The sequence below is a fragment of the Microtus pennsylvanicus genome, chromosome 1, assembly GCF_037038515.1.
Source record: "Microtus pennsylvanicus isolate mMicPen1 chromosome 1, mMicPen1.hap1, whole genome shotgun sequence".
Taxonomy (NCBI): Eukaryota; Metazoa; Chordata; class Mammalia; order Rodentia; family Cricetidae; genus Microtus; species Microtus pennsylvanicus.
The window spans coordinates 14,934,037-14,956,936 of record NC_134579.1 but is presented as its reverse complement, the minus strand read 5'-3'; the positions used below and the strand labels follow the sequence as shown (position 1 = coordinate 14,956,936).

General features: G+C 36.4%; 1 protein-coding gene across 3 annotated transcripts in view; it reads left to right on the top strand.

Annotated features, from left to right (window-relative positions):
- The first annotated feature begins 17,898 nt into the window (after positions 1-17,898).
- Positions 17,899-22,900, top strand: part of Robo2 (roundabout guidance receptor 2) — a 1,494,745-nt gene continuing 1,489,743 nt past the window's right edge. Inside the window, exon 1 of one of the 3 annotated variants that reach the window (XM_075955346.1) lies at positions 17,899-18,363. The gene's annotated coding sequence lies outside the window, so the exon portion shown is untranslated. The remainder of the gene's footprint in view (positions 18,364-22,900) is intronic. The other 2 variants (XM_075956172.1, XM_075954892.1) reach the window with 2 other exon arrangements.

The window sequence follows — 22,900 nt, the reverse complement described above, 5'->3', positions numbered from 1 at the left end:
ATTGCCTATGTATGAAATATAGCTTATATAAAGAGATTGTGGGGAAGCAAGAATGTTTTATTTCTTAAATTTCCCCTTACAAATAATTTTTGACAAGTTAAAAATAACTTCTGTATTCCTTAATTAGTATGAAAGGAACTCAGCATCTTAAGTTGATGATATTTACCTGGAGCATACATATCAAATGCTTTTCTCATTATTTATGATACACATGAGAACATATGCATTCGATACTTGCTTATTTCCATGGTGGATTCATCAGTATAAATTTTTGCTCGAATATGTAACATGTTGTGGAGAGCCAGATGTGTGTAGTCAATGAACAGCAAGAGATAAGTTCACACACTCCTTCTGCTGGCATTATGGTTGGTACAGTAAGAAGGGAGCTCATAAAACTCTGCCTGCATTTCAGTTTGCTTCTTGAGAAGCACGTGGTGCCAGTAGAAATCTAAATGAGATTTGACAATCCCCACAATTTACTATATTTCCAGCAGCAAGGACACTTCATGTCTCCGTTAGAGTGTGTCATCACAGCCATGTTTTCAGCACACCAGTAGCTGGTGTGCGTTTCCTCCTGTGAGTCAACTCAGCAGTTCTGTCTGCAGCCAGCTATTTTCATTTAAGATGCTGGGTTGATGAAATCACTACACTGATGTTAAAACAGATTCTGTTCCATATTCTGTTAAATAAGCTAATATGTGAAAAGCTTTTCAACAAGTTCCTGGAAAATAGTGACATAGAATATGATGTTATCTATTTTTTTTCATGAAATGAAAGGTTGATTCTATTGGTGAATTTTAAGATGATACTCTCAAATTGCCTCACTAGCCCTAAATGCCTATTCAATAGCACACATTGTGTAAACTTTATTCCTCCAAGTAATTGCTTTGGATTATTACAGATTTCAGTGTATTGACTGTATAGACTATGAGATATTGTATCTTGGAGAATATAGATGAAGTATAAACAAAGGTTGCATATTCTATCGTATAAATTTTTATTGAGAATAGTTGTGTATGTTAAGTGGAACCACCATTGAAGGCTTTGATGCCTTTCTTCCTAGGCTGTTGCTTTTCTTTTTGGGGATGAATGTGGGATGGGAGCAGGGGTTGTCACACCATAGCATTCTATGTCCCTCTTTCTCAATTTTAAGGGTGCAGTCTTTGATACCAGTGCAAAAGTAGCTTCCTTGCCCTTTACAGTCAGTGGGACCATGGATCATGGATTTCTACATGATTTCTGACCATTGAAGAGAACCCTTAAAAATTGTGATAAGGATGCTGAAGTGTAATCCCCAGCAACACAAATTAGACACCTCTTTCTCTCTCTCTCCCCCTGTCCTCTCTCTCTCTCTCTCTCTCTCTCTCTCTCTCTCTCTCTCTCTCTCTCTCTCTCTTTCGCTCTCTCTCTCGCTCTCTCTCTCGCTCTCTCTCTCGCTCTCGCTCTCTTTTTCTCTCTTTTTCTTGGCAGTGGGAGGTAACAAGGGTGAGTGGGCAAAAGACCTGAGAGGACTAGGAGATTGTCTTGATCAGGGTGTATAATGTGAAATTCTTGAATAATCAATAAAATATTATGCTTAAAAACTAGAAATAAATTACCATATTCTACAGGAAAAAGGTATATCCATCTGTATGTTGTACATTCAGGCACTTTGCGAGTTTGCCTTGTAAACTAACAAAGTAACTAAAAGTTACATGCGATTAAAACTCTATAGATGTCTATTTGAAAAAAGAAATAATTCAAGTAATAGTTATGTTTTATAATGTTTTTATCCATCATAGACTTGGATACATGTGTATATGTGTTTGTGTGTATACATGCAAGAATGCTAATTATTTTAGAATGCCACACAATATAATAAATACAGAGAGGTTTGTATGGAACCATACCAGAACATGAATGATGGCAACTTTGAGAAATTGTGTATTGTATTAGCCAATGGTGCCTATGAACAAGCAACTTAATGGAAAGATTATACTTATGTAAGTAAGATAAACTTCATGCATGCATAATTGAAAATTGCTGCTAAACTTGATGTTAGAAGAAGTCACCTCTTAATAGCTATTTCTAAAGTAACCTATAGTTTTCAAAATAAACTGTAGCTCCAAGTCTTTCAGGCATCCATCTAAAGTTTAGTAGCAATAGGCTGCATATAAGGGGAACTTTGACAGAACATTGTGACCTTTACATTTTACAAAAAGTTTCCTGCGATAACAGGACCCTTAGCAAGTCAGATTAGATGCTTTTGTTTTTTCTTATCTAGATGTGGTTTCTAATGACTAATTTCCCACTTAAGACCACTTTGAAGCCAACTGGGATTCAATTATAAATACTAACAAACAGAGGCATTACAGTTCAATTTACCCTAATCGTTTTAAATATGCATCATGGTGTGTAAACTCTTGAGGTTAACAATCAAGGTATCATATCAAATTTAGTGTCATTATGTAGACTTTTGTAGATCCAGAAGTAGATCCTCTCACCTGAAGATAAATACAAGGGACAACAACGAACAAGAGAAAACACAGACACACTGAAACCATCCAGCTTCCGTCTTAGGTCTATATGGATGTGCCAATTGCAATGGAATTTGATGTTAAGCAGACATCTTCAGGTGGGAGCCGATTATAATAAATAATCAACTAATAAATCAAAAGACTGCCTCTAAAGCCCCTAAGTAACATGGGCTGAAGAAATGAGTAAAGTATAAAAGAAATTACAATTCTATCTGTGAACATCTGCTTTCTCAGTGGATAAAAATGCCACTGAGTAAGTGACTCTAGAGAGGGGTGCTGATGTCAGCCAAATAACTAAAATTCAGAGGGGTCTAGACTGCACCATTCTAGGTTTGTGTAGTGATTATGTTCTAAAATTTCTCTGAGTCTTACTTGTCTCAGATGTATACTGGAATTCAAAATCCATTACTCTTTGTGGGTAATAGAAATAAAGTGCTCAGAAAAGTCCATTAGCAGCATTTTACACAAGAAATTAAAATAGTATCATAACTATGACTGCTGTTATAATGTCATAGAGCCAGATAGCATCATTCATTGTGACCTTTGAGAATGCCCACCCACCTCTGACAAGGGTATGACTGAAGTTGTTTAAAAGGTAAGGTTTCATTTTGTCTTTTAGAGATTGGATAATGATGGTCTGTTCTCCTTTAAACTTGCAATAAGCCTGTCAACATATCATCTAGATCCCCTTGCGTTCTCCTTTGTCCCCTTCTAATCTGTTCACATCTGCAAGAGACAAGTGTTCCAAAATGCTTGAGTTTCACATCACTCAACTCTGTATACGCAGGGACAAACTACAAGTGATTAGCCCTGGAGTCTTTTTGATAAACTCATGGATTCTTATTTCCTCTGTTTGGAATGTTCTTCTCAATGTCCCCTTTCTCCTTAATCCCCCAAACACCAGAGAAGCTTTCATGCCTTTTGTGACCATCCTTCCAGCTAGATCTCTTCTAAAACTATATGTTTTTTTAATTAATTTATTTATTTATTCCATTCAAAAATTTACACTTCACCCCCTCCTCCCATTCCGTTCCCACTCCCCACTCCTCCTCCTCTCTCCTTTAGAGGGGGCAGGGAATTCTGCCCTGTGGGAAATCCAAGCCCCCCCCCCCACACATCCAGGCCTAGGAGGCTTTGCATCCAAACAGACTAGGGTCCCAAAAAGCCAGTGCATGCAGTAGAAACAAGTCCCAGTGCCTTTATCAATGGCTTCTAAGTCAGCCCCCATTTTCAGCCACATTCAGAGAGTCCGGTTTGATTGCATGCTCATTCGGTCCCGGACCAGCTGGATTTGGTGAGCTCCCATTAGACCAGGCACACTGTCTCACTGGGTGGACCAACTCCTCACAGTCCAGACGTCCTTGCTCATCTTAATTACTACTTTTCAAATAATTTCTTATCTAGTGATAGTGGCTTGCATCGTGCTTCTCACATTTGGGAGGTAGCAGAATGATTATCAGAATTTTAAGGCTAGTTTGGTCTAAAAGATACCTTGTTTTAAAAATTAAGATAGAAATGAAATAAAATAAAGACAAGTATTTTTTTCATGATATAATTAGCATGGAAGAAGAGACATTTTTAAAATGTCTTCTCTAGAATGTGGATTCCAGACTTTATCTTTCCATGTCTGACTTTTTTCACTTCATTTCTAGAAAATTCTGTTTCTCTTAAGGCTTTATATTGCACGTCACCTTTATGACCATTCCCCACTACTCACAATGTGTTTAACAAGCACTATTTTATATTTATACTTCATTTTCATATACACAACTATTCTTTATACTATTCAATGACAGATATAATATAGGGACTGCTTCAGGCATTCCTTGTAAATACTGAATTCCCATTAGGGGACATCATCTGATATTTTTAGAATAATCTACCTTGGATACTTTCTTTTTACTGCCTTTAAAAAAATCTTAGTTTTCTTGAGATATGCAAACTTATACATTCTTGTCATTTCAAACTTTGAGCTAGGTATATTTGGGCAAGTCCCCATTATCTATGAATGAGTCTAAAGGAAAGGACCCTTTCTTTGTCACCTTTGACTATACCTAGCCAGCATAACTCACTGAGGACCATCTGGGCTTTAGCGATGTGGCACTTAACTAAATATTCATGAAACTTTATATTATGACCACATAGTGCTGTCATATAGATAGAGTTGCTACCATCAAATTCCAATGAACAATTTTTAATACCCATCAAACAAATCTTTAATACCCATCAAATAAATCACATTTATCCTTTAGAAAAAAAAAACAACATCTCGTCATATTAGCTACAACCCTGGCTTTTAAAAATTCAAACTGAGAATTTTGAGCTTGGAAGAGAATCAGAACCAGAGCAATTCTTCTGTCCTCTGTGGGAAAAACAAGGAAGAAAATGACAGACCAAATGCCATTTTCCAACAGCAGGTTGAGTCAGAAAAATGAATAATTTAAAGAGAGGATACTTTGTGGCTTTAATATCTTCAGTAGAGCGTCATGGTCTCAGCCCCTTCTGCAGCATGCCCTGCCTCCTGACTCACTGTCAGCAGCAACAATCTGCATCAAAGTGATCGGCTCCTGGACGTTTCAGTCCATGAATATGACATTCTAATTAATCCACGTAAGAAGCACCGTTGCTCCTAGAAGCTAGTGATCAAAGGAAAGCCATGATTAGGCATGCCAGTTGAGAAAATTTCATCAGTCCTCTGGTCCTTGTAACAATGCCTTCATTGTCAGAAAGCAGCATTGTTGAAACAGCAGACAGCTGTTCACCAGTGATTCAAAAGGAAGGAAACAAAGCCAAGTGGCACCCTGGGAAAGAATGAACAAAGTGATAAAAGTGAAACCACGAGACAGAAAACAATTGTTTAGATGCAACTTTGTGTTGTATCAAATGGGCTGTAAGTCCCAACTGTGAAACAGGCCAAGGAGTCTTAGAGTTTCTGTGATATGTCACCACATCCTTGTCACTTGACTCTTTGCTAATCTCAGTGAGTGAGAGGGAGGAGCACCGCACCAAGTGCTCCTTAGGAGAAAATTATCTAGGCAATAATATGAATATATTCACGTAGCAGCGTGATGTGGTTGGTAGAAAATATGAAGTTAGTAGCCTGAGAGATACAGCAGTGGATAATGGCGCTTGTGACCATGGCTGAGACCATGGTTTGATCAGGACGCCCCACAGTGTGGAAAAATGAGAAACGACTCCGGTAAGTTGTCTTCTGACCTCTACATGTGTTGTGTGCCCCTCCCCCATATGTACCCACTCCCTCCTTCACTTCCAAATGAATTAATTGTAAAATACACACAATAAGGGTTTTATTTAACTATACGTTTCATGAACGTTTACAATATGAAAACATCACTGAGGTATCACAGAGAAAATATAATTTTGCTGTGCAAATTAAACTAAGATTAGAATATACTGTAACATGGTGAACAATGAAGAAGTCAATACTGACATTTAAAATGATTAAATAATATATTATGTTATTTAGAGAAATAAATGTAATGAATGCCCAGAAAGGTCCCATATTTAGTCATGTAATGGTGATGAACTTTTTCACTGCCCTAAATTATGTCAGCTGAAAAGAAATAAAATATTTCAATTGAAAGAATAAGCAACTATTTCAACAGCTTGAATTTATTCCATCCAACTTACAGTCAATAATTACATTTTCTAAGACTCGTTCAAGTTCCTTATGATAGTCCTTGAGGAAAAGATGCCCTCACTTGGCTGTGGACTGCTTCCTTGCAGTGAGCAGAACGAGCATCACCAGTAAACAGCATATTCAGTCTGTGGTGGAGAACAGGAAATATGGTGGTTTTATAAAATGGCCTCCCAAACTTCTTTAAAAGTTTACCTATTGATCAGTGCTGGCTCGTTGCCCTACCGTGGAAACCACAGTAGACCTGTAATGGCACAAAATAATAGAATATGAAATGCTGTCTGAAGCTAGGTCATAAAAGACTATACAGCTTGTACGTGGTCATCCTAGAAAGAAGGATTTCTCAGGGGTGGGTGTCCTCTGCTATACTCAGCTGTCATATGGTGGGTAGAAACCGTCACCGTGAGAGAATACATGTGAGTTAGGACTGCTGGTATTTGATGATCCCACTCAGATTGTTCAGCACTGACTGATGACATCCTTGGATATTTCCAGGCATTTAGATCTGTGTAAGGTACAGAGTGACTTACTCCTCTGGGTGTTTTATTTTATTGACCCTCAAAGAGAATCATAAAATGGAGAATTTCATGACACTCAATTTCCTGTCATAAAAAACATCAGTGGATGCAAAAAATAAAACAAATTGAGATTATTTCATATCGTAAGTTAGTATCATAAACAAGAGTTTACCATGTAGTTAACTACATCTTTACCACTACCTGAGAGACAGATCCTTTTACATTGTTTTAGATTTGCTTATTTAATGTATATGCGTGTTTTGTCTGCTTGCATGTCTGTGTACTATGTGTGTCTCTGATGCCCACAGAGGCCAGAACAGGTGTTGGATTCCTCGGGACTAGAGTTATGGATGATTGTGAGCTGCCATATCAGTGCTGGGAATAGAATCTGGGTATTCTGCCACCTTTCCAGTCCGCTAATACGTAATAAATTAGAGGCCAGAACAGGTGTGGATTCCTCGGGACTAGAGTTATGGATGATTGTGAGCTGCCATATCAGTGCTGGGAATAGAATCTGGGTGTTCTTCCACCTTTCCAGTCGGCTAATACATAATAAACTGGAATCAGATCAGGTAAGTAACTTTTCTGACAGATTATACATTTAAATGGGAAGACGGAAATTGAAAACTGTATTTGTCCGTGTCTGGAAGCCATTTCAAAAATATTGACTTTTGTTTTAATCATGTTCATAATAGCTAAAAGTAAAAATAAAAACAAAGCCGCAATTTTACGCAGTTATTCTAATGTTTCCCTAACTTATATTCTTGATACTGTCAACTATGATTTAAATTATGGACATATCATTTGAGTGGAAAATAATTCCCCACAATGTACTTTGGAGGGAGAGCAGTTGCTGAATTAATATTTCAATCAACCCAACACCATGGGTTTTTTAAAATTAAATCTGATATGGTTGTTGGAAAAATGATGAATAAATGAATGTAGGAAATATATCAGCTAATAGAAAGACTAATGAATGTTCATCGAGAAATGTTAGAACAGATTGATGCTGTCATAGAAGATACCTGTCATATTTGTTTACATTTGGTTTTATATGCTGCGTGGTAATCGTAGAAGTTTGAATGAGAATGGCCCCCATCAGCTCATATATTTGAATGGTTGGACCCAGTCGTTGGTGTAACTATTTGGAAAGGATTTGAAGGTATGACCTGATTGGAGGAGGTGTGTCACTGGGAGGGGGCAAGTTTTGAGGTTTCAAAAGTTCACATGATTCTCAATACTTTTTCTCTCCTCCTCCTCCTCCTCCTCCTCCTCCTCCTCCTCCTCCTCCTCCTCCTCCTCCTCCTCCTCCTCCTCCTCCTCCTTATTTTCCCCTGTTTGGGGATCATTGGGGATCAGATGTAAATTGTTGATATGGTTCCAGTGCTTTGGCTGCACAATGTTGCTCTTCTTTGTATCATTGGTGTCATGGACTCTAACCTCTGGAACTCTGAGCCCTGAAGTTAAATGCTTTCTTTGATAAGTTGCTTTGTCATAGTGTTTTGTCACAGTGATAGAAAAGTAAGAAAGCCCATGTGGTATATAACCCTTCCTTTTTTCAGTAAAACCCTGTACTCAACTGGATATTAATACTCTAGCAGTCTTTAAAGGAAATGACTTGAAATATAAATCCTTCAAAATAAGAATGGAAATACAGAATTGAATCAGGATCCTTGAGCTATTTCTATATGAGGCTAAAACTGATATATAGAAAGAATAAAATTCAAAAATGCAAGAGTGGAAACTTTGAGATTTTAGAAGTTAATATATTCAGAAGTGGGAATCCTGTTGCTACATTAGAAAAAGAAACTCTAATCTGAAATTTTTGGGATGATGCCTTACATATTTTGGAATATTTTTATATACGTAGTGATATTTCTCCGGACTGAGATTCATATCCAAATACAAGTTATTAATGGTTCATACACACAGTAGCATAGCCCCTGAAGCTGATTTCAGGGTCAGAATTTGTGTCTGTGTGTGTATCTACCACAGTGCAATTGTGAATGTCGGAAGACATTTTGCCTGCTTTAGTCCTCATCTTCTATCATGTAGGTTCCAGTGTGAAATTCAGGTCATAGGATGGAAGAAACTGCCTTTATCCACTGAGTCATCTCATTGCCCCCTTACTTATTTTATTCCGTGTGCCTTTCTCTTTCTTGTGTCTTGACTACATTAAAAACAGGATTTCCCTTTGTGATACAATCACAAAACTCAGAACTTTCAGATATCAAAGACTTTTGTATTTGAGATTTTTGGAATTCATTAATAAATGCACATAAAAAGCATTTAAATATACATTTATTAAAGATATTGTATTGACATTGCTCTTTATGATACTAAAGATGAGACAAGACTACAAGTTAATAAGATCCATTCACTATATCTTAACATTAACATTGTTGTATTGTTAGGTTAATGATGCTTTTATGTAAAAAGCAGCTTCAGGAAGTCAGAGGGGATACTTAACTGATGGATCTTGACCATTTGACTCAGGTTCGTTCTGACTCAATTTGATATTGATTTTTATTTCATAATGGATTAACGGGACTTTGTAAGATTTAAAAGGGGGGAATTAATCTATGATGATATGTGCAAAATAATATTTTAAGTTGCCCTAGAGATCAAAGGTCTTGGAAGATGGCAATCTGTTACAAGAGTGTACAGTGCACAGATGTTTTCTACATCCTCTTTTCTAATAACAAGTTCTACTTGTAGCCATCTACATAAATTAACAGAGACTGACACGTTAATTATCTCTACTAATTAAAATATTTCAAGATTCAAATATCTATAAAATTGTGATTGTTCATTATATACCCATATGAAAATGAATCTTCATGTATTTCTCAATTATTTATCCACAGCAATATATGCAGCCATTTGGACACATCAGTATAAGAGCAGAACAAGGCACACTGAGTGAACAAGATGGACATTTATCTACAACGAATTAAAGTAATGCTCTAATTGCTTGCATCAGGATAACATCACCAGTGCTTGGGCCACTATAATTGATGCTGACCAAGGTTAAGTGTCTGTTTTTCTATTTGTTTTTGTTTGGTTTGGTTTTTCGTTTTGTGTTCGTTTTGCTTTTTGCTAGTTGAGTCTTTATCTTCATCTTTCAGGAGTCAGCTTTCTCTCCAGAAGATTTAAAGAGAAGTCTCATTCTACAAATGTTCTGCTGGGAAATGAACCACCCCACAAAATCCCTCCCATGTATTAGAAGAAGCCAGGGCATCAAAAGCCCTGGCTTGGTGGAGATTTGCCATGCAGGCTTCTGTTAGTCTCTGTGTGAGACACAAAATCAGATTGTCTTTTCTGTAGCCCTCTACTTTCTGTTCCTGATCGCTGGTGTGTGCCAGAGAAATCTGAGATATGCAAAAAAAAAAGAGGGGGTGGGGAGTGGAGTCACAAACAGTAAGACAAGGTTACAGAGGGCAAAACCACCTTGAAGGACCAACATGAGAATCCAGGTTTAGAGGAGGACTATATGACAAGTGAGTCCCAGACAAGGAGAAGAGCATGTTTCAGGGTTCCTCCCAATAGGGGTTAAATGTGGTTTGGAACAAAGTGCACAATACAGAATATCCGAGGAATGTATTCAAGATCTTTTCTGAATTCCCATGCTAGAGATCCAGATTGATGAGATAGAAATCTGGGAAAGTAAGAAAGAGAACCAAGAAAACACAGAATTCCAGTTGAGGATTTCCAGTTGGGTTGGTAGGGATACCTCTGGGAAGAACTCCGAAGAGCAAGGCAGCGGTGGGGTTATCTGGAGAAGCAAGATCAACTGTATTCAGCATTTGATGCGAAAGGACTGATAGTTAACAGATTAATCCTGGCATGTCAGGTCAGATGGGAAAAATTCCAATTCAGTCTTGTTGGCTAGCTTTGCACAGTACTAGCGAAACTGACTGCAGCTCCTCTGTCCCTCTCACCTTCCAGATGGGCAAACTACTGACCAGAAGCCTCTGCCAGTTCATGCAGGCAAATGCCCTTGGGTATCCAGAAAAGTTTCCTATTCTACCACTGTGTCTGGGTCTTGCCATCCTTCCATCCAGTCTTGTACAATGATCTCTAAGCCCTGAGAAGAAGTGTGTGGCCCCCAAGAACTACTCATGCTCCAGTATTTGGCCATATATCCACGAACAAACTAGAAGCAGTAAATTGTCTCCATGGGTTTATTAAAAGAAAGAAAGCAAGGTTATTTGTAAACAGAAGGGAATAGTGGTTGTGGGAATAGGGGAGAAACTGAATAGGAAAAATGGCTGCCCTTGATCAAAACAGATTGTATTGTGTAACGAATTCTCATTAAGAAATAAATCTTACAATAGAAATGTAAGTTCATTTTAATTATTTAAATAAAAATGACTTAATTTAAAAATGAACACAGGATTTTGAAGTATAGAACATATCAATTACACATACCACCAATGTTTTAGCAATTGTATACCAATCATGGAAATATTTTTACTTCAAATTTATTTATTAATTTATTTTATGTTCCAACCCACAGTCTCCCCTCCCTCTTCTCCTTCTGCCCTTCCCCTTCCCTCCTTTCTGCCTCCCACCAATCCAGTCTTCCTCTGTTTCTGTTCAAAAAAGGACATGCCTCCCATGGATATCAAAGCATGGAGTATCAAGTTGTAATAAGACTAAGCACCTCCTCTTATATTAAGGCTGGGAAAAGCAAGTCATATGAGGAATAGGGACCCAAAGACAGAAAAAGAGCTGGGGAAGCCCCTGCTCCTTCTGTTAGGAGTTCCACAAGAAGACAAAGCTACGTTTCTGTCTCATATACACAGAAGGCTTGGGTCAGTCCCATGCAGGATCCTTGGTTCTCAGCTCAGGCTCTGTGAACTCCTAGGAGCCCAGATAATTTCATTGTGTGTTTCCTTGTGATGTTCTTGACCCCTCTGGCTCCTCCAAACTTACCTTCCTCTCTTCCACAGGATTCCCCAAGTTCAGGCTGTTGTTATTTTTAAGAGCAATGGAAATAGCAATGCTAGCAGATTTTTAAAGAAGAACGTTAATGTCTACAAGAAAAGCAAAGATTGATCTTGTGACAGGTATTAATGAAGAGCACATATTCACATGACTGGCAAATACATGCTTAAAGAACTTGCTGTTGAAAACAGAACCCACTAAGCCATCTTATGGAATGTTGTCATGTATAGAAAAATTATGGAACTTTTTCATATGCCCAATCATTAAGAAATAGCATCATAGCACTTTTTTGAATACATAAAAAACTTTTGTACTTTTCTTAAAAGCTTCTTAGAACATGTAGTTTACTAATTACTGTAGAGAAAGAGATATGTTCATGGCCAAATTCTCCTATAGCTTGAGAATGGTAATCCTTTTAGGATCTTCTGAAGATAATGGCATTCTGCTATATTCTGATATGATTGTTTTTATTCATTTGTATCATTCATTATCTGGAGACATTCATATTTTACATACATCCATTTGTTTTCAAATCAAACTAAAATTTGAAGGGTCCCACAATATAAGGTGACTTGTCATTGTATCATAGAATTTTTAAATATGAATTTTAATTTGGTATTTATGCTTTAGAATTTGATGTTCCTAATCATAGTTATTTCAGATACATCTTCCACGTGTAACCTTAAACATTTCTTTCTGAATTCTGCCAATCAATTTTTTCAGGTCTCCTTGGGATTTTAATAATGTATAGTTGTAAAAAGTTACATAAAATATTAGTACCCATGTTGAAGACTGAGCCCCCCAATGGGCTGAAATGTATTAATACAATTTGAAATAATGATGCTATAAATTTCATAGAGGAAAATTAATTAGTTAATCTGCTACAGCATTGCTAATATGTAACCACAGGCTAGTTATATGGTTATATTTAAATCACATAGTATTTGTCTCTAATAAGAAAGTTTTACCAATGCATGTTTAGACTGAACATTTAAAATTGTTGAGTGTTTTCTATAGGTAGTAAATAAGATGGTCTTTTTATAGATGTAATTATGCAACTCTGAATAATATTTTACATTTTCTCAATCTCAAATTGTGCTACAAACAGGTTTACACAAGGAACAACACACAATTTGCCCTAAAGAAATAGTACAGGAATGATAAAAACATGTCTTTACAAGAAATAGTATAAGATTCAAGAAGGTAAGAATGTAATTTATGTATTTAAACATCAGTCTGACTTGTAAAATATTTATTCATTTCTGTCTTCATAAAAATACTAATTATTGCTAGGTTTATCATAAGAACTTTACATATGTGTCTTTCTGGTAGAATATATATCACACACATACACACACACACACACACTCACAGACACACACACATCCATACATACAGAGAGAGAGAGTGATGAATGGATTCTATATGGGTGTTTCTATGTCCATGTGTCTGTCTGTCTGTCTGTTGGTCTATCATTTATCACATCTATCACATTCTTAACACTGATTAAGAGCATCTAAGAGATTTTCATGGACCATAAATCCTTATATTTCTCTGAGTCTAACATGATTTATTATGCTGTAGTGCATCAATTGTACAGTCACTTCTTTTTGATCATACTGCAGAATGTAACCAAATGTTAAATAAAAAAAAATCATAATTTCATGATTCTTATAGATGTCATTCATATGGCATGTTTATGCTCCTTCTTTATTATACAGAAATTCTTGTTCCTTGCTTGTGGACTCCTTATGGAATCTTTTTGTCAACTTAATAATCTTATTCCATTTAAGCAATGCAAACTCAAAATCCCAGGAAGCAGAAAATTACATTACATTTTATACTAAGTGCTTTGTGGTAAAAATTGGGAAGAGAATTTCTATGTATGTGATATTTTATAGCCATCTCATCACAGTTTCTTGGGAAGATAATACGTTGTATTGTGATTATTGAACATTAGTATTCTGTGCCCTAAAAATTAGAATGGTTTAAAAGTCGGTTGTGTAAAAGTGACATTAATAAAATAAAAAGGAAATCATATCAAGGAAACAAAAATAGATGTATTAACTAAAAGTGATAACAAACTTGGTCTTCTCAAGGAGGTACTCAGAGGTTACAGGCATAGCCTGTAATTTAATAGCACTGTGACCTTGAGAAAGTAACAGATTTCTGCATCTCACTTTGGTAGGTGACATTAATTTAACCTCATACAATTATGACAAGTAATAACAAAGAACTTAGCATAAGGAAGATCACATATGGCTACCAAATACCAGTGCAATTTTTATGTATTACCATAATTATGGTCTTTATACTGAGGATGCCATTAGGCCAAAAGGCATAATTTGAAAGATGGCTTTTAAAATTTACACTAATCACTTGGGATCTTGTAAAATGCAAATTTTGGGTAATCAGGTCTGATTTCTAAGAAAACCCAGTTTACATTAACGTCCACACATGGGGCAGTTGATGTATAGAATGTCATCGGCAGTGGAATTGCATCAATACCTCAGAGTCAACAGAATTAGGGATTTGAATACTTATCTCCATTTCTTTATGGTACATCCTTTATTCAGTGATGAAATTATTCTCATCATGAGCAAAGAAAAATAAATCTTCCCCTGTTTTGTCATTCAGAAAAATCGAATGTTTCTAGATCTCTACATACTGCAAAAGACAGAAGGTAAATTTGACCTATCCTTTAAAAACGTTTTCCACATTGTGTTATATAGATATGGCCAGTTTCATGTGTTGGAAGTAAAAAATAAGGAAAAAAATATGACAATGAATACTATCTGTCCACATCTTTTATAAAAATAATCACACTTGTAGATTATTTTTGTAGGTGGTGTGAAGATTTATAAAAGTAATCATAATGCATGTTACAAATTGATAAATATTAAACATTTTCTGGGCAAAGTACAAGAGGAGTTCAGCATAGAGAAGTAACATTAACCTGCTTTCCCCTAGTAGTTCGTGGACCTGAGCCCATTTCATTTCTTCCTTTGGGTGTCAATTCCTGTTCTCACTTTTTCTCATAGAAAAGGGGTGAACAAATGTGCCATATATGTATTCAATTACATAAATAAAGCCTATGTGTATTATGTGTATGCTTTATTTACATACACAATATCAACATTCATTAGAAAATATGAAACACAAACACATTTTCTGCATTTTACAGAAACAGAACCTGAGGAAAGAGATATTAATCCCATTTCTAAGCAATCAAGCTCACTGGGCTTGCTTCCCTTCCCTGAAAGCCAAAAGATTTTTTCACCTCTGTTCTTTTTTGCAAAATCCCTCCCGAGTTGCTCTTTTCATCTGTGGCTTTACAGTTCACTTCTGTTTGAGTCCTTGACTACATATCTTCTTGTGTATAATAAATAGTTCTGCGTATGAGTTTGTCACATTTCAATGTAAACATGTGAATGCCTGCTGAATTTTAATAAACGAAGTAGTGGCCTAAAGATGTGTCAGCTTTTCCGCCATTTCTATTTCCAGCGCTCTGCGGTGTGAGAACTTTAGCATGCAGGTGTGGGAGAAAGAGGCTATGCTATGGTTTGCTTTGGTGACAATTCACTCCCATGGGGCAGAGCTAGTCTTTCATTTCCCTAAATGGTAAGTCTGTACCATGTATTTTATTTTCTGAGAGGCCAGTATGTACTCATCTTATTTTTAAAACACTGCATGAAGAACTTCATTGAGTAGAAATGAATGATGCTTCATGTTTTAAGATTTTATTTCATGATTTAAAGCTATGGGTAGTGCATACATTTAGGAAATTTGAATAAATTTTTAAGAATCTTATTTTTTTCACACCTTTGTTTTTTTTTCACTGCTTGCTATTTTCTGTCTCATTCCAATCCCCAGTTATTAATATCTATCCACAAACAATAACCATGGTATATTAAATTAAAAGTCAGTTTCAGAAGATTTTGATCATAATATAATCATATGTGAGTTGCCTTGGTCTGTTTCTCTGTGCTTTCCCTGATATTTTGAAAGCAGTTCTATATGAGATACTCTGACAGCCTCTTCAATATTCTTCTCCGTGTCTTTGCCCCTCATTTCTTTATCTACCATTGTCTAGTGAAATGAAAATCTTCGCATGCTTAAGTGCAATCACATGTGGATGAATGTGTCACTATATGATTGTTACCCATAAAAGTAGACAAGTAATTTTATTGTACTGAGTGAAAGGTTGAATAGACTTCAGAGAAATGTGTGCTAGCACCAAGTTGGGGTATGATAAACACACTCCCCTGTGTAGACATTCAGTTTTTTTTAGACAAACAAACATTTTGTAGGAAGCAGAAGAGATGTGTAAAAATGTTATCATGTGTTCAACTTTAATATCGTATATCGTTTTGAAAGACACAGTTTTGCCATTGAGGAAGCTGAGGTCAGAAATCCAAAAGGTCAGCTGCACAGTTGCTAATTTTCTTTCATTATTTCCATAATGAGATGTACTATTTCACAGAGAGAGCCTCTTGAGAGCTTCTTTTTAGTGGTTTCAAGCACACATTTCATTGGCTTTTATTTCTCAGGAATTGTAACATTTTTCATGTAACCTGGAAGAATATGCACAATAACCACAAGCTAATAGTAAGCAGGTTGTTAATTGTTTTGTGCAATTGCTCTATGAACTCCACACTTTCACACATCATTGCAAGTTCAAAAACTCTTGCACATATCAAAGTATGCAAAAGAACTATAAAACACCTTGCTTGAGAATTTTTTTAATAAATGAAAAAAATGAATAAGTAAAATTTAATAAATTCTTCAATATCTGATCCTGGGCCTAAGTTGTCTGTGCATGAAATTTAGAGGCAAAAATCATCTTTAGACATTTTTTCTTACTTGATGAGAAGAAATGTGTATGGAATGAAACTTAAGAAAAACAATTATTTTGTGATAAGGAATGAAAAGTTAGCATAACAGTTCTATTATTCTTAAATTGATGATTAGAAAGATTTTAAGAGGACAGAGCTAAAAAATCTGAGGGAAAGCATTGTAAATAAGAACATTCGGAATCTTAATATTAAAAAGATGAAGATGCATCTTTTGACTAGGTAAATTGGAGCAAGATTTATAGACACATGTACACTGAATATTGAAAGATGACTATGTTGCTATTATACCAGAATTAAGAAATATTCAGTTAATAAAAAAACATACCGTCTTTGTGTATTAAGTGGGAGTAGCAAGCACTAATTATGAATACACACACATCACATATATGTTTGTGTGTGAAGTAAGGCAGTCAAAATGCTACCTGCATTAATTACTATTTATTTATGTTTGTCTAAGCCTTTCTTTTATTGTTATTTTATCAGACTGTGAACTTTAATGTGCAATGCATATTTTCATATGAAGCTAGTTTATGAAATAAACTATCATTGATTTCTATTTAACATTAGTTTGTCATTGAAATGAACGAGATGAGAAGAGCTCTGGGCCTCTTGGAAGAGTTCATATCAGTTTTCTTTATAGAGCAGGGAACTCAAGTGACTTTTGGCCGAACAGTGATGCTGAATATTTGAATATTATTTGACTCCCCTTATTTTGACTGCTGGCTGCACTTTTATAATTAATTATTCATTACAGTTAACATGCACTAACTAGACTGTTGTATTTTATTCGTCCCATGTGGTCTATTCACAAACCTCATCATTTTCTGAAAATTCATTGTGTATTTGATACATATTTGTTGATAGTTTCATGACATTATTAGGTCAACTAGTCAGTGCCCTCTAGATGTTAAAACGATCATATCCAGGATACTGGTTGTGAAAAATCCCAATTTCAGTGAAACAGGCTAAAACATGCAGTTTCTTTGACCTTAAGTGATTCAGTGTTCATTTTTTTTTTTAAAAAAAAATAAAGTAAAGAAGGTAATACTGCCTCCCTGAATTGAAGACCCGAGCTGAAGAGCCTAAGATCCCTGTATGTCGTTTCTCTCCCCTAGGAGTTCGGATGGTAATCACTAGATGCCTGCTGGTTCAGATTCCATTCCCAAGTACACTCAAAATGCATCAAAAATAGCAGCCCTTCTGAATGGACACTACTCCTTGAACTTTTCAACCTTACAGTCTAGCAAAGTTTGCATTGCTTTATGTAAACTACTGTAAACGAAGAGAAGAATACAATTGCTCCTTAATTTCTTTGGTAAGGTGAAAACTGCTTGAGATGTTTGGGAGGAGGCTGTGGTTCCTGATGATTTAAACACAGTTGCCCAATCATGTGTGTGATTGAAGGAATGTTGGATGCTGCAAGGCTACAGCTAATCCTAATCGCTTCTCCAGCCCGTTCTCCCAGTGGCTGCAACCAGGCTCTTCAGATCTGCTTTTCGGACTAAGGTCTGGGGGTGTGAGAGGGAAGCAGATCTTGGGAAAACCTGCCAGGGAGGAGCCCTGGGCTTCCTCCCTAGTACCACGGACAGCGCACTAACGCCTCGGAGAGAGGCGGAGAAAAGAGCCTCGCCTCACAGGTGGGAGGAGGGAGTGCAGTGACTGACAGGCAGGGAGGAGAGCAGAGCAAAGGAAGGAGTGCTCTGGGAAGGGAGTGGAAAAACAAAAATCTGGGCTCATTCCGAGCATCAGGTCCTGGGGGTGTTGTTCAGCTGCACTGCGCTCCTCATTCAGGCGGACGCTGCCTGAGTTTCCCGGCAGATTGTCAGTCCGTGTAGGAGCAGACTGCCATCTAGATCAGACTCCAGGTGAGTTAAGTCCGAGGTTTGCTTAAGGGTCTTGAAATAGGGGTCTGCACCTGGTGAGGTGTACAGCTGTCTTCTTTTTGCCAGAGTCAAGGACGGACTTGGTCTTGGTAATGGTAACATAAGCTGGGGCTAAGGGATGGGAGGTGGGAGGTTTTGATCTCCCAGCAGAAGAAATTGGATGAAATTTAGCTGAAGTGACTAAGTGGGATGGATTGAGAAAATGTCCTCAATGGTAGGCATTAAGAGTGTGTGTGTGTGTGTGTGTGTGTGTGTGTGTGTGTGTGAGAGAGAGAGAGAGAGAGAGAGAGAGAGAGAGAGAGAGAGAGAGAGAGAGAGAGAGAGAGAGAGAGTTGTCTAAGATAAATTAGCTTTTATAGCAGAAGAAATTGTGGGCACCCATTCTGTATGCCTATTATCTTGTTTCATGCCCACTTTTTCAAGTCAAGTCACAGAACTGGAAGGTGTGGAAGAGGTATTTAAACATAAGAAGCTTCAAGAAAACGTGGCTCTCTGAGTCCAGTAGTGTGCTCACTTTGCCTTTGAGGACTCTGGGTTCTTTTTTCTCTGTATTTTCTTAGAGCTCACTAAAGGAAACTTCAGGCTTCCAAGCAGGCTTCATATGTGATAACAGTTTAGTGTAAAAGCCATATTGATTCACTTCATCTCCTGTGTTCCAAAATTGGTACCTTCCGGGGAGAGGGGTGTTTAAATCACAACTTTGAAGTAGATGACTTAAAGGGAATGAATGTATTTCTTCTCATTTTGGAAATTCTATGACCATGAGAAAAGTGGTGAGCTCGTATGAAAAGGAAGACAATTTATCATCCCAGGGAGAAAGGATTGATGGGCTATTGTAGAATTTCCAGTATAGGCAATACTCCTGAATACCATTAGTATAATTTTATTTTACATTTGCTTCATTTTGTTTTTGTGTGTGTGTGTGTGTGTGTGTGTGTATGTAGCAGAACATGCTGATTTATGAAAGACAGAATTCTCTAAGTATTTAAAAGTTAACTTGGTTTAGAAAGTGTGTGACTCAGTTATAATCACTAATAATCACAGTGGACACAGAAGGTTTTGTAGTTTGGTTTTTGTTTTTTAATAGACCTTACCATTTCTGTTAAGTAGCCTTGACTTCTGTTTCTGAATTCAGTACTTACTGGGTGTTCCTTTGGTGAATATTTGCCAGTAGAATTTGTGGATGTTGCATTTGTCCAGTGGGCTACGGAAAATTTTAGTGGCAATGAGGTATGCATGTTTTTCCTTTATCCAGACTTGGAGGTGAGATTTAAAGTATCTTCCTTGTATTTAATAAACTTTCTCTTGTGGGAAGGGTGATCCTGTGCTTATTAGCACTTCTGGGATTTTCTCAGTGATACAGGTGAACATAGAGTTCTGTAATATGTCAGAGCCACCATGCTCTGCCCCCTTTCTCTACATCCACTGAATTATGGAGTAAAGATGTATTTCAGCTAGAGTATTCTATTTTAAACATCTTGATTCTCCAATTTCTTGTGGAAGTTTTAAAAGAGAGAAATTCTGGCTTGATTTTGTAGGTGAGGACTGGGCAATGGAAGAATGAACTATTTTAATTTTCAATGTCTATCACATTATAATGTAGAAATTTACTCAACTTCAATTTTAGAACTTTTCTCAAATTTGCATCCAATATTTGTTCAGACTACTACAAAAAGGATAAATATATATTTGGAACATGGTGGCAATTTTCATATGTTCTTGGTATTTCATTGGTTTTAATTTTTGGAAACGGGGAGTTTTTTTTTTTTTTAACACAGGCGTACAGAGGCATTTCTTAAAGTCCCATTTTCCCCCTTCAAGTTTCTCCTAAGTCCATAAACGTCAATATGTGTCTTCCTTAAAAATGTAGATTGAAAGGAAGTTTCAAAACTTATTCAGAATATTCACTGGGTTAACACTGTTTTATGATCCAGAAGGGAGCCTACATTTAGATGTGTTTAAACTACTCAAAGAGAACTTGAACTATACATGCAACTTTCTGTGAGAGCAAACTCCAGCCTTCACAGAGAGCTGTTCCTCAGATTCCTCAATGCACTGGAAGGAGATACATATTTAATGTAGGGTTTATAATGAGAAAAGTGTTTGGCACTAAATGATTTTAGGTTTTTAATTGTGACCATGTTTATAAAAATACATTGTGTGTTCTTTTGTACCTAATATGAACAGATTCAAAATAAACTCATTTTAACTATTAAGGGAAGACAGTAAATCCTATATCATTGACTCATTGACTCCTCGTTTTATTTGCTTTGTTTTCATTAACTGATAATAGTAACTCTCACTCTCTCTTCCCCTTTTTCCCTCTCTTCTTCTCTCCCTCTCTCCTTCCCCCCTTCTCTTAAATTCCATATCAGGGGTGGACCTCAGTGATTAGGAGTCTTTGCTTCTTTTTCAGAAGACAAGAGTTCAGTTCCCAGCATCTACATAGGGTGGCTCACAGTCAATGTAACTCAAATTCCAAAGGATCTGATGCCCTCTTCTGGCTTTGGCAGGTCATATATGACTGTGCACACATGTGCGTGCACGCATGCATGCACACACACATGCACACACACACTAAATATTTAAAAGAATCCATATCAATTGTAAGAGAGTTAGTAAATTTTGAGAAAGGTTGTAGTGTGAGTCCCATGTTCAAAAAAGAACTTTGGATTGACCAAAAATAATGAATATCAGACTAGAAACTTATTAAAATCTCATGTACTTCAAAACCATTTTTAACTGTAAAGCAATACATAGCCACATGTAGTGATTAAATACAGAGTATGCAATCTTTGCATCTGATTGTAGAATTTCATGCACACTCATGAGTAGGAATTCTCAAATGAGTCAGGGTAATTAGTTCTCTGGCTCTTGGCCATTTAACCTAATCCTTTAAGGTTGACTTAAACATTTATCTGGATCTTAAAATATTCTCTCAGATTTTGTAAAATATCTCAAATAGGGCATTTGAATGCTATCATAATTTAACATTCCTGAGAGAAGGAATCCATATAAAAAAGGGATTATTCTTGTTTCTTTGTGATTATTTCAGAAAGATGATTACTGAGATTTGAAGAAAGGAGAGAATATAAAGAAATAATTTTGCTTCTTAGGGTCTCTGTAATGTATAATGTAATGTATGAATAAAAGATGAGAAACTAGATTCAAATTCTAAGGAAATTATTTGGAACAGGGAAGAATATGCTCTTAATTTACCCCAAATAGAAACAAGAGAACCCCATAGTACATGCTGGGGTGTGTGTGTTTGTGTGTGTGTGTGTGTGTGTGTGTGTATCTCCATCAATAGTGGTATTGATTCACTACAGTATCTGAACAAGTGTGGGTATAGGCTGTTAAAGTTCTGTGGTCCCAAGAAAATAATTGTACTCAGTATTCACCTCTCAGGTTGTTCGAGCTGTTTGCATGGGAATGCGAGGCTGAAATGCAGTCATCTCATGGCGAAGGGAGATCCCCAAACATTTGCCTTAAAGTGGACTTTTTCTTTTGCTGCCATGTCCATTAAATAATATTTTCATGGAGATTTTGAAATTTTTACTTTCTCAACAGTGCCACTTTCATTTACAGAACGTATTAGCAGAGTAAGTCAGGCAGGACCCAGGATGACGGAGGATTATTAAACAGCCTTATGTTCTCATGTATAGGCCGCTGTTGATTTCAGATTTTTTTCCTTGCCCCTTGCTGTGGTAGCACTGAAAGCATAAAGAAGTATTACAGGGTATTTACTATATAAAAATGTGTAAATGTGTGAAATGTAGTCTTGATTAACAATCACAAATTTCACTAAATTAATTTTAGTTTAAAATACCTTTGTGTGTAAATACATTTTTAGCCATCTTTTAAGAATAATTGGGCACAGTAGGGGAATTTTAAGGTACTTTAAAATTGACATTGACCAAGATTTTTATTCTTTTGCTTGTGGCTGATGCTAGTTATTGAAGCCAGGAACTTTGTTATACACAACACTTAGATTGAAGATCTCAGAAAGAACAATTTAATTATTTTTAGATTGCTGAAAATTATTTTTTGTTTTCATTGCAACAAAAACCACAACTGGAGTGACATTATGAATCCTGCCTTATTAGAACTCCAGAATTTGCAATGAAAAAGAATATGTTTTTGAGCCTTTATTTATTTTTTTTTGAGGTAACAGTATTAAGAATCAACAGTAAGCTGGCCAAAGGAAAGGTAAGACATGGGAACATTTTCACACTAAATAAAAATTTAGATAAGTTGGGGTGACAAAATGACTCACTAGATAAAAGAATTTGCTCAGCAAGCTTGATGATCCGAGTTCGATTCCAGTATCTATATTAGAAGGAGAAAAATGACATTCTAAAACTGTAAACTGATTTCCACATACATGCACCTGAACACTCTCTCTCTCTCATAAAATTATAAAGATTTAACAAAATATATAAACACAAAAATTTTAAAAGAAGTTTGTGTGTCCGGCACCAAATGCAGATTACTTGTATATTAAAGTCATAAGTAAAAT